The sequence below is a fragment of the Pelobates fuscus genome, chromosome 8 (genome assembly GCF_036172605.1).
Source record: "Pelobates fuscus isolate aPelFus1 chromosome 8, aPelFus1.pri, whole genome shotgun sequence".
NCBI classification, from domain to species: domain Eukaryota; kingdom Metazoa; phylum Chordata; class Amphibia; order Anura; family Pelobatidae; genus Pelobates; species Pelobates fuscus.
The window spans coordinates 109,232,238-109,244,709 of record NC_086324.1 but is presented as its reverse complement, the minus strand read 5'-3'; positions in this window follow the sequence as shown (position 1 = coordinate 109,244,709).

Sequence of the window (12,472 nt, the reverse complement as noted above, 5' to 3'; positions counted from 1 at the left end):
AGTGGTGGCACTGGGCAAGTGGGCACAGTATCCAATGTGAACCTCACACAGAAGCTGGCAGGCAGGCAACTGCTCTTCTATTCCAGTGAAAAAAAGTATTTATTTTAATCTAAAGCTTAAGCTATTGTAAAAACAGATATGAGTGGTGGCACTGGGCAAGTGGGCACAGTATCCAATGTGAACCTCACACAGAAGCTGGCAGGCAGGCAACTGCTCTTCTATTACAGTGAAAAAAAGTATTTATTTTAATCTAAAGCTTAAGCTATTGTAAAAACAGATATGAGTGGTGGCACTGGGCAAGTGGGCACAGTATCCAATGTGAACCTCACACAGAAGCTGGCAGGCAGGCAACTGCTCTTCTATTACAGTGAAAAAAAAATATTTCTTTTAAATCTAAAGCTTAACCTATTGTAAAAACAGATATGAGTGGTGGCACTGGGCAAGTGGGCACAGTATCCAATGTGAACCTCACACAGAAGCTGGCAGGCAGGCAACTGCTCTTCTATTACAGTGAAAAAAAATATTTATTTTAATCTAAAGCTTAAGCTATTGTAAAAACAGATATGAGTGGTGGCACTGGGCAAGTGGGCACAGTATCCAATGTGAACCTCACACAGAAGCTGGCAGGCAGGCAACTGCTCTTCTATTACAGTGAAAAAAAATATTTATTTTAAATCTAAAGCTTAACCTATTGTAAAAACAGATATGAGTGGTGGCACTGGGAAAGTGGGCACAGTATCCAATGTGAACCTCACACAGAAGCTGCCAGGCAGGCAACTGCTCTTCTATTACAGTGAATAAAATATGTTTTTTTATCTAAAGCTTAAGCTATTGTAAAAACAGATATGAGTGGTGGCACTGGGCAAGTGGGCACAGTATCCAATGTGAACCTCACACAGAAGCTGGCAGGCAGGCAACTGCTCTTCTATTACAGTGAAAAAAATTATTTATTTTAAATCTAAAGCTTAACCTATTGTAAAAACAGATATGAGTGGTGGCACTGGGCAAGTGGGCACAGTATCCAATGTGAACCTCACACAGAAGCTGGCAGGCAGGCAACTGCACTTCTATTACAGTGAAAAAAAATATTTATTTTAAATCTAAAGCTTAACCTATTGTAAAAACAGATATGAGTGGTGGCACTGGGAAAGTGGGCACAGTATCCAATGTGAACCTCACACAGAAGCTGGCAGGCAGGCAACTGCTCTTCTATTACAGTGAAAAAAATATTTATTTTAATCTAAAGCTTAAGCTATTGTAAAAACAGATATGAGTGGTGGCACTGGGCAAGTGGGCACAGTATCCAATGTGAACCTCACACAGAAGCTGGCAGGCAGGCAACTGCTCTTCTATTACAGTGAAAAAAAGTATTTATTTTAATCTAAAGCTTAAGCTATTGTAAAAACAGATATGAGTGGTGGCACTGGGCAAGTGGGCACAGTATCCAATGTGAACCTCACACAGAAGCTGGCAGGCAGGCAACTGCTCTTCTATTACAGTGAAAAAAAATATTTATTTTAATCTAAAGCTTAAGCTATTGTAAAAACAGATATGAGTGGTGGCACTGGGCAAGTGGGCACAGTATCCAATGTGAACCTCACACAGAAGCTGGCAGGCAGGCAACTGCTCTTCTATTACAGTGAAAAAAAATTATTTCTTTTAAATCTAAAGCTTAACCTATTGTAAAAACAGATATGAGTGGTGGCACTGGGCAAGTGGGCACAGTATCCAATGTGAACCTCACACAGAAGCTGGCAGGCAGGCAACTGCTCTTCTATTACAGTGAAAAAAAATTATTTCTTTTAAATCTAAAGCTTAACCTATTGTAAAAACAGATATGAGTGGTGGCACTGGGCAAGTGGGCACAGTATCCAATGTGAACCTCACACAGAAGCTGGCAGGCAGGCAACTGCTCTTCTATTACAGTGAAAAAAAAATATTTATTTTAAATCTAAAGCTTAAGCTATTGTGAAAACAGATTGGAGTGGTGGCACTGGGCAAGTGGGCACAGTATCCAATGTGAACCTCACACAGAAGCTGGCAGCTAGGCAACTGCTCTTCTATTACAGTGAAAAAAATATTTATTTTAATCTAAAGCTTAAGCTATTGTAAAAACAGATATGAGTGGTGGCACTGGGCAAGTGGGCACAGTATCCAATGTGAACCTCACACAGAAGCTGGCAGGCAGGCAACTGCTCTTCTATTACAGTGAAAAAAAATATTTCTTTTAAATCTAAAGCTTAAACTATTGTAAAAACAGATATGAGTGGTGGCACTGGGCAAGTGGACACAGTATCCAATGTGAACCTCACACAGAAGCTGGCAGGCAGGCAACTGCTCTTCTATTACAGTGAAAAAAAGTATTTATTTTAATCTAAAGCTTAAGCTATTGTAAAAACAGATATGAGTGGTGGCACTGGGCAAGTGGGCACAGTATCCAATGTGAACCTCACACAGAAGCTGGCAGGCAGGCAACTGCTCTTCTATTACAGTGAAAAAAAAAATTTCTTTTAAATCTAAAGCTTAACCTATTGTAAAAACAGATATGAGTGGTGGCACTGGGCAAGTGGGCACAGTATCCAATGTGAACCTCACACAGAAGCTGGCAGGCAGGCAACTGCTCTTCTATTACAGTGAAAAAAAATATTTATTTTAATCTAAAGCTTAAGCTATTGTAAAAACAGATATGAGTGGTGGCACTGGGCAAGTGGGCACAGTATCCAATGTGAACCTCACACAGAAGCTGGCAGGCAGGCAACTGCTCTTCTATTACAGTGAAAAAAAAATATTTCTTTTAAATCTGAAGCTTAACCTATTGTAAAAACAGATATGAGTGGTGGCACTGGGCAAGTGGGCACAGTATCCAATGTGAACCTCACACAGAAGCTGGCAGGCAGGCAACTGCACTTCTATTACAGGGAAAAAAATATTTATTTTAAATCTAAAGCTTAACCTATTGTAAAAACAGATATGAGTGGTGGCACTGGGAAAGTGGGCACAGTATCCAATGTGAACCTCACACAGAAGCTGGCAGGCAGGCAACTGCTCTTCTATTACAGTGAAAAAAAAATATTTCTTTTAAATCTAAAGCTTAACCTATTGTAAAAACAGATATGAGTGGTGGCACTGGGCAAGTGGGCACAGTATCCAATGTGAACCTCACACAGAAGCTGGCAGGCAGGCAACTGCTCTTCTATTACAGTGAAAAAAAAATATTTCTTTTAAATCTAAAGCTTAACCTATTGTAAAAACAGATATGAGTGGTGGCACTGGGCAAGTGGGCACAGTATCCAATGTGAACCTCACACAGAAGCTGGCAGGCAGGCAACTGCTCTTCTATTACAGTGAAAAAAAAATATTTTTTTTAAATCTAAAGCTTAACCTATTGTAAAAACAGATATGAGTGGTGGCACTGGGCAAGTGGGCACAGTATCCAATGTGAACCTCACACAGAAGCTGGCAGGCAGGCAACTGCTCTTCTATTACAGTGAAAAAAATGTTTTTTTAATCTAAAGCTTAAGCTATTGTAAAAACAGATATGAGTGGTGGCACTGGGCAAGTGGGCACAGTATCCAATGTGAACCTCACACAGAAGCTGGCAGGCAGGCAACTGCTCTTCCATTACAGTGAAAAAAAATATTTATTTTAAATCTAAAGCTTAACCTATTGTAAAAACAGATATGAGTGGTGGCACTGGGCAAGTGGGCACAGTATCCAATGTGAACCTCACACAGAAGCTGGCAGGCAGGCAACTGCTCTTCTATTACAGTGAAAACAAATATTTATTTTAATCTAAAGCTTAAGCTATTGTAAAAACAGATATGAGTGGTGGCACTGGGCAAGTGGGCACAGTATCCAATGTGAACCTCACACAGAAGCTGGCAGGCAGGCAACTGCTCTTCTATTACAGTGAAAAAAAGTATTTATTTTAATCTAAAGCTTAAGCTATTGTAAAAACAGATATGAGTGGTGGCACTGGGCAAGTGGGCACAGTATCCAATGTGAACCTCACACAGAAGCTGGCAGGCAGGCAACTGCTCTTCTATTACAGTGAAAAAAAAATATTTCTTTTAAATCTAAAGCTTAACCTATTGTAAAAACAGATATGAGTGGTGGCACTGGGCAAGTGGGCACAGTATCCAATGTGAACCTCACACAGAAGCTGGCAGGCAGGCAACTGCTCTTCTATTACAGTGAAAAAAGTATTTATTTTAATCTAAAGCTTAAGCTATTGTAAAAACAGATATGAGTGGTGGCACTGGGCAAGTGGGCACAGTATCCAATGTGAACCTCACACAGAAGCTGGCAGGCAGGCAACTGCTCTTCTATTACAGTGAAAAAAAATATTTATTTTAATCTAAAGCTTAAGCTATTGTAAAAACAGATATGAGTGGTGGCACTGGGCAAGTGGGCACAGTATCCAATGTGAACCTCACACAGAAGCTGGCAGGCAGGCAACTGCTCTTCTATTACAGTGAAAAAAAAAAATTTCTTTTAAATCTAAAGCTTAACCTATTGTAAAAACAGATATGAGTGGTGGCACTGGGCAAGTGGGCACAGTATCCAATGTGAACCTCACACAGAAGCTGGCAGGCAGGCAACTGCTCTTCTATTACAGTGAAAAAAAATTATTTCTTTTAAATCTAAAGCTTAACCTATTGTAAAAACAGATATGAGTGGTGGCACTGGGCAAGTGGGCACAGTATCCAATGTGAACCTCACACAGAAGCTGGCAGGCAGGCAACTGCTCTTCTATTACAGTGAAAAAAAAATATTTATTTTAAATCTAAAGCTTAACCTATTGTGAAAACAGATTGGAGTGGTGGCACTGGGCAAGTGGGCACATTATCCAATGTGAACCTCACACAGAAGCTGGCAGGCAGGCAACTGCTCTTCTATTACAGTGAAAAAAATATTTATTTTAATCTAAAGCTTAAGCTATTGTAAAAACAGATATGAGTGGTGGCACTGGGCAAGTGGGCACAGTATCCAATGTGAACCTCACACAGAAGCTGGCAGGCAGGCAACTGCTCTTCTATTACAGTGAAAAAAAATATTTATTTTAAATCTAAAGCTTAACCTATTGTAAAAACAGATATGAGTGGTGGCACTGGGCAAGTGGACACAGTATCCAATGTGAACCTCACACAGAAGCTGGCAGGCAGGCAACTGCTCTTCTATTACAGTGAAAAAAAACATTTATTTTAAATCTAAAGCTTAACCTATTGTAAAAACAGATATGAGTGGTGGCACTGGGCAAGTGGGCACAGTATCCAATGTGAACCTCACACAGAAGCTGGCAGGCAGGCAACTGCTCTTCTATTACAGTGAAAAAAAATATTTATTTTAATCTAAAGCTTAAGCTATTGTAAAAACAGATATGAGTGGTGGCACTGGGCAAGTGGGCACAGTATCCAATGTGAACCTCACACAGAAGCTGGCAGGCAGGCAACTGCTCTTCTATTACAGTGAAAAAAAATATTTATTTTAATCTAAAGCTGAAGCTATTGTAAAAACAGATATGAGTGGTGGCACTGGGCAAGTGGGCACAGTATCCAATGTGAACCTCACACAGAAGCTGGCAGGCAGGCAACTGCTCTTCTATTACAGTGAAAAAAAAAATATTTCTTTTAAATCTGAAGCTTAACCTATTGTAAAAACAGATATGAGTGGTGGCACTGGGCAAGTGGGCACAGTATCCAATGTGAACCTCACACAGAAGCTGGCAGGCAGGCAACTGCACTTCTATTACAGTGAAAAAAAATATTTATTTTAAATCTAAAGCTTAACCTATTGTAAAAACAGATATGAGTGGTGGCACTGGGAAAGTGGGCACAGTATCCAATGTGAACCTCACACAGAAGCTGGCAGGCAGGCAACTGCTCTTCTATTACAGTGAAAAAAAGTATTTATTTTAATCTAAAGCTTAAGCTATTGTAAAAACAGATATGAGTGGTGGCACTGGGCAAGTGGGCACAGTATCCAATGTGAACCTCACACAGAAGCTGGCAGGCAGGCAACTGCTCTTCTATTACAGTGAAAAAAAAATATTTCTTTTAAATCTAAAGCTTAACCTATTGTAAAAACAGATATGAGTGGTGGCACTGGGCAAGTGGGCACAGTATCCAATGTGAACCTCACACAGAAGCTGGCAGGCAGGCAACTGCTCTTCTATTACAGTGAAAAAAAAATATTTATTTTAAATCTAAAGCTTAACCTATTGTAAAAACAGATATGAGTGGTGGCACTGGGAAAGTGGGCACAGTATCCAATGTGAACCTCACACAGAAGCTGACAGGCAGGCAACTGCTCTTCTATTACAGTGAAAAAAATATTTTTTTTATCTAAAGCTTAAGCTATTGTAAAAACAGATATGAGTGGTGGCACTGGGCAAGTGGGCACAGTATCCAACGTGAACCTCACACAGAAGCTGGCAGGCAGGCAACTGCTCTTCTATTACAGTGAAAAAAAATTATTTCTTTTAAATCTAAAGCTTAACCTATTGTAAAAACAGATATGAGTGGTGGCACTGGGCAAGTGGGCACAGTATCCAATGTGAACCTCACACAGAAGCTGGCAGGCAGGCAACTGCTCTTCTATTACAGTGAAAAAAATGTTTTTTTAATCTAAAGCTTAAGCTATTGTAAAAACAGATATGAGTGGTGGCACTGGGCAAGTGGGCACAGTATCCAATGTGAACCTCACACAGAAGCTGGCAGGCAGGCAACTGCTCTTCTATTACAGTGAAAAAAAATTATTTCTTTTAAATCTAAAGCTTAACCTATTGTAAAAACAGATATGAGTGGTGGCACTGGGAAAGTGGGCACAGTATCCAATGTGAACCTCACACAGAAGCTGGCAGGCAGGCAACTGCTCTTCTATTACAGTGAAAAAAAGTATTTATTTTAATCTAAAGCTTAAGCTATTGTAAAAACAGATATGAGGGGTGGCACTGGGCAAGTGGGCACAGTATCCAATGTGAACCTCACACAGAAGCTGGCAGGCAGGCAACTGCTCTTCTATTACAGTGAAAAAAAAATATTTCTTTTAAATCTAAAGCTTAACCTATTGTAAAAACAGATATGAGTGGTGGCACTGGGCAAGTGGGCACAGTATCCAATGTGAACCTCACACAGAAGCTGGCAGGCAGGCAACTGCTCTTCTATTACAGTGAAAAAAAATTATTTCTTTTAAATCTAAAGCTTAACCTATTGTAAAAACAGATATGAGTGGTGGCACTGGGCAAGTGGGCACAGTATCCAATGTGAACCTCACACAGAAGCTGGCAGGCAGGCAACTGCTCTTCTATTACAGTGAAAAAAAAATATTTTTTTTAAATCTAAAGCTTAACCTATTGTAAAAACAGATATGAGTGGTGGCACTGGGCAAGTGGGCACAGTATCCAATGTGAACCTCACACAGAAGCTGGCAGGCAGGCAACTGCTCTTCTATTACAGTGAAAAAAATGTTTTTTTAATCTAAAGCTTAAGCTATTGTAAAAACAGATATGAGTGGTGGCACTGGGCAAGTGGGCACAGTATCCAATGTGAACCTCACACAGAAGCTGGCAGGCAGGCAACTGCTCTTCCATTACAGTGAAAAAAAATATTTATTTTAAATCTAAAGCTTAACCTATTGTAAAAACAGATATGAGTGGTGGCACTGGGCAAGTGGGCACAGTATCCAATGTGAACCTCACACAGAAGCTGGCAGGCAGGCAACTGCTCTTCTATTACAGTGAAAACAAATATTTATTTTAATCTAAAGCTTAAGCTATTGTAAAAACAGATATGAGTGGTGGCACTGGGCAAGTGGGCACAGTATCCAATGTGAACCTCACACAGAAGCTGGCAGGCAGGCAACTGCTCTTCTATTACAGTGAAAAAAAGTATTTATTTTAATCTAAAGCTTAAGCTATTGTAAAAACAGATATGAGTGGTGGCACTGGGCAAGTGGGCACAGTATCCAATGTGAACCTCACACAGAAGCTGGCAGGCAGGCAACTGCTCTTCTATTACAGTGAAAAAAAAATATTTCTTTTAAATCTAAAGCTTAACCTATTGTAAAAACAGATATGAGTGGTGGCACTGGGCAAGTGGGCACAGTATCCAATGTGAACCTCACACAGAAGCTGGCAGGCAGGCAACTGCTCTTCTATTACAGTGAAAAAAAATATTTATTTTAATCTAAAGCTTAAGCTATTGTAAAAACAGATATGAGTGGTGGCACTGGGCAAGTGGGCACAGTATCCAATGTGAACCTCACACAGAAGCTGGCAGGCAGGCAACTGCTCTTCTATTACAGTGAAAAAAAATATTTATTTTAAATCTAAAGCTTAACCTATTGTAAAAACAGATATGAGTGGTGGCACTGGGAAAGTGGGCACAGTATCCAATGTGAACCTCACACAGAAGCTGCCAGGCAGGCAACTGCTCTTCTATTACAGTGAATAAAATATGTTTTTTTATCTAAAGCTTAAGCTATTGTAAAAACAGATATGAGTGGTGGCACTGGGCAAGTGGGCACAGTATCCAATGTGAACCTCACACAGAAGCTGGCAGGCAGGCAACTGCTCTTCTATTACAGTGAAAAAAATTATTTATTTTAAATCTAAAGCTTAACCTATTGTAAAAACAGATATGAGTGGTGGCACTGGGCAAGTGGGCACAGTATCCAATGTGAACCTCACACAGAAGCTGGCAGGCAGGCAACTGCACTTCTATTACAGTGAAAAAAAATATTTATTTTAAATCTAAAGCTTAACTTATTGTAAAAACAGATATGAGTGGTGGCACTGGGAAAGTGGGCACAGTATCCAATGTGAACCTCACACAGAAGCTGGCAGGCAGGCAACTGCTCTTCTATTACAGTGAAAAAAATATTTATTTTAATCTAAAGCTTAAGCTATTGTAAAAACAGATATGAGTGGTGGCACTGGGCAAGTGGGCACAGTATCCAATGTGAACCTCACACAGAAGCTGGCAGGCAGGCAACTGCTCTTCTATTACAGTGAAAAAAGTATTTATTTTAATCTAAAGCTTAAGCTATTGTAAAAACAGATATGAGTGGTGGCACTGGGCAAGTGGGCACAGTATCCAATGTGAACCTCACACAGAAGCTGGCAGGCAGGCAACTGCTCTTCTATTACAGTGAAAAAAAATATTTATTTTAATCTAAAGCTTAAGCTATTGTAAAAACAGATATGAGTGGTGGCACTGGGCAAGTGGGCACAGTATCCAATGTGAACCTCACACAGAAGCTGGCAGGCAGGCAACTGCTCTTCTATTACAGTGAAAAAAAAAAATTTCTTTTAAATCTAAAGCTTAACCTATTGTAAAAACAGATATGAGTGGTGGCACTGGGCAAGTGGGCACAGTATCCAATGTGAACCTCACACAGAAGCTGGCAGGCAGGCAACTGCTCTTCTATTACAGTGAAAAAAAATTATTTCTTTTAAATCTAAAGCTTAACCTATTGTAAAAACAGATATGAGTGGTGGCACTGGGCAAGTGGGCACAGTATCCAATGTGAACCTCACACAGAAGCTGGCAGGCAGGCAACTGCTCTTCTATTACAGTGAAAAAAAAATATTTATTTTAAATCTAAAGCTTAACCTATTGTGAAAACAGATTGGAGTGGTGGCACTGGGCAAGTGGGCACATTATCCAATGTGAACCTCACACAGAAGCTGGCAGGCAGGCAACTGCTCTTCTATTACAGTGAAAAAAATATTTATTTTAATCTAAAGCTTAAGCTATTGTAAAAACAGATATGAGTGGTGGCACTGGGCAAGTGGGCACAGTATCCAATGTGAACCTCACACAGAAGCTGGCAGGCAGGCAACTGCTCTTCTATTACAGTGAAAAAAAATATTTCTTTTAAATCTAAAGCTTAACCTATTGTAAAAACAGATATGAGTGGTGGCACTGGGCAAGTGGACACAGTATCCAATGTGAACCTCACACAGAAGCTGGCAGGCAGGCAACTGCTCTTCTATTACAGTGAAAAAAAACATTTATTTTAAATCTAAAGCTTAACCTATTGTAAAAACAGATATGAGTGGTGGCACTGGGCAAGTGGGCACAGTATCCAATGTGAACCTCACACAGAAGCTGGCAGGCAGGCAACTGCTCTTCTATTACAGTGAAAAAAAATATTTATTTTAATCTAAAGCTTAAGCTATTGTAAAAACAGATATGAGTGGTGGCACTGGGCAAGTGGGCACAGTATCCAATGTGAACCTCACACAGAAGCTGGCAGGCAGGCAACTGCTCTTCTATTACAGTGAAAAAAAATATTTATTTTAATCTAAAGCTGAAGCTATTGTAAAAACAGATATGAGTGGTGGCACTGGGCAAGTGGGCACAGTATCCAATGTGAACCTCACACAGAAGCTGGCAGGCAGGCAACTGCTCTTCTATTACAGTGAAAAAAAAAATATTTCTTTTAAATCTGAAGCTTAACCTATTGTAAAAACAGATATGAGTGGTGGCACTGGGCAAGTGGGCACAGTATCCAATGTGAACCTCACACAGAAGCTGGCAGGCAGGCAACTGCACTTCTATTACAGTGAAAAAAAATATTTATTTTAAATCTAAAGCTTAACCTATTGTAAAAACAGATATGAGTGGTGGCACTGGGAAAGTGGGCACAGTATCCAATGTGAACCTCACACAGAAGCTGGCAGGCAGGCAACTGCTCTTCTATTACAGTGAAAAAAGTATTTATTTTAATCTAAAGCTTAAGCTATTGTAAAAACAGATATGAGTGGTGGCACTGGGCAAGTGGGCACAGTATCCAATGTGAACCTCACACAGAAGCTGGCAGGCAGGCAACTGCTCTTCTATTACAGTGAAAAAAAAATATTTCTTTTAAATCTAAAGCTTAACCTATTGTAAAAACAGATATGAGTGGTGGCACTGGGCAAGTGGGCACAGTATCCAATGTGAACCTCACACAGAAGCTGGCAGGCAGGCAACTGCTCTTCTATTACAGTGAAAAAAAAAATTATTTTAAATCTAAAGCTTAACCTATTGTAAAAACAGATATGAGTGGTGGCACTGGGAAAGTGGGCACAGTATCCAATGTGAACCTCACACAGAAGCTGACAGGCAGGCAACTGCTCTTCTATTACAGTGAAAAAAATATTTTTTTTATCTAAAGCTTAAGCTATTGTAAAAACAGATATGAGTGGTGGCACTGGGCAAGTGGGCACAGTATCCAACGTGAACCTCACACAGAAGCTGGCAGGCAGGCAACTGCTCTTCTATTACAGTGAAAAAAAATTATTTCTTTTAAATCTAAAGCTTAACCTATTGTAAAAACAGATATGAGTGGTGGCACTGGGCAAGTGGGCACAGTATCCAATGTGAACCTCACACAGAAGCTGGCAGGCAGGCAACTGCTCTTCTATTACAGTGAAAAAAATGTTTTTTTAATCTAAAGCTTAAGCTATTGTAAAAACAGATATGAGTGGTGGCACTGGGCAAGTGGGCACAGTATCCAATGTGAACCTCACACAGAAGCTGGCAGGCAGGCAACTGCTCTTCTATTACAGTGAAAAAAAATTATTTATTTTAAATCTAAAGCTTAACCTATTGTAAAAACAGATATGAGTGGTGGCACTGGGCAAGTGGGCACAGTATCCAATGTGAACCTCACACAGAAGCTGGCAGGCAGGCAACTGCTCTTCTATTACAGTGAAAAAAATGTTTTTTTTAATCTAAAGCTTAAGCTATTGTAAAAACAGATATGAGTGGTGGCACTGGGCAAGTGGGCACAGTATCCAATGTGAACCTCACACAGAAGCTGGCAGGCAGGCAACTGCTCTTCTATTACAGTGAAAAAAAATCATTTCTTTTAAATCTAAAGCTTAACCTATTGTAAAAACAGATATGAGTGGTGGCACTGGGCAAGTGGGCACAGTATCCAATTTGAACCTCACACAGAAGCTGGCAGGCAGGCAACTGCTCTTCTATTACAGTGAAAACAAATATTTCTTTTAAATTTAAAGCTTAACCTATTGTAAAAACAGATATGAGTGGTGGCACTGGGAAAGTGGGCACAGTATCCAATGTGAACCTCACACAGAAGCTGGCAGGCAGGCAACTGCTCTTCTATTACAGTGAAAAAAAATATTTATTTTAATCTAAAGCTTAAGCTATTGTAAAAACAGATATGAGTGGTGGCACTGGGCAAGTGGGCACAGTATCCAATGTGAACCTCACACAGAAGCTGGCAGGCAGGCAACTGCTCTTCTATTACAGTGAAAAAAAAATATTTCTTTTAAATCTGAAGCTTAACCTATTGTAAAAACAGATATGAGTGGTGGCACTGGGCAAGTGGGCACAGTATCCAATGTGAACCTCACACAGAAGCTGGCAGGCAGGCAACTGCACTTCTATTACAGGGAAAAAAAATATTTATTTTAAATCTAAAGCTTAACCTATTGTAAAAACAGATATGAGTGGTG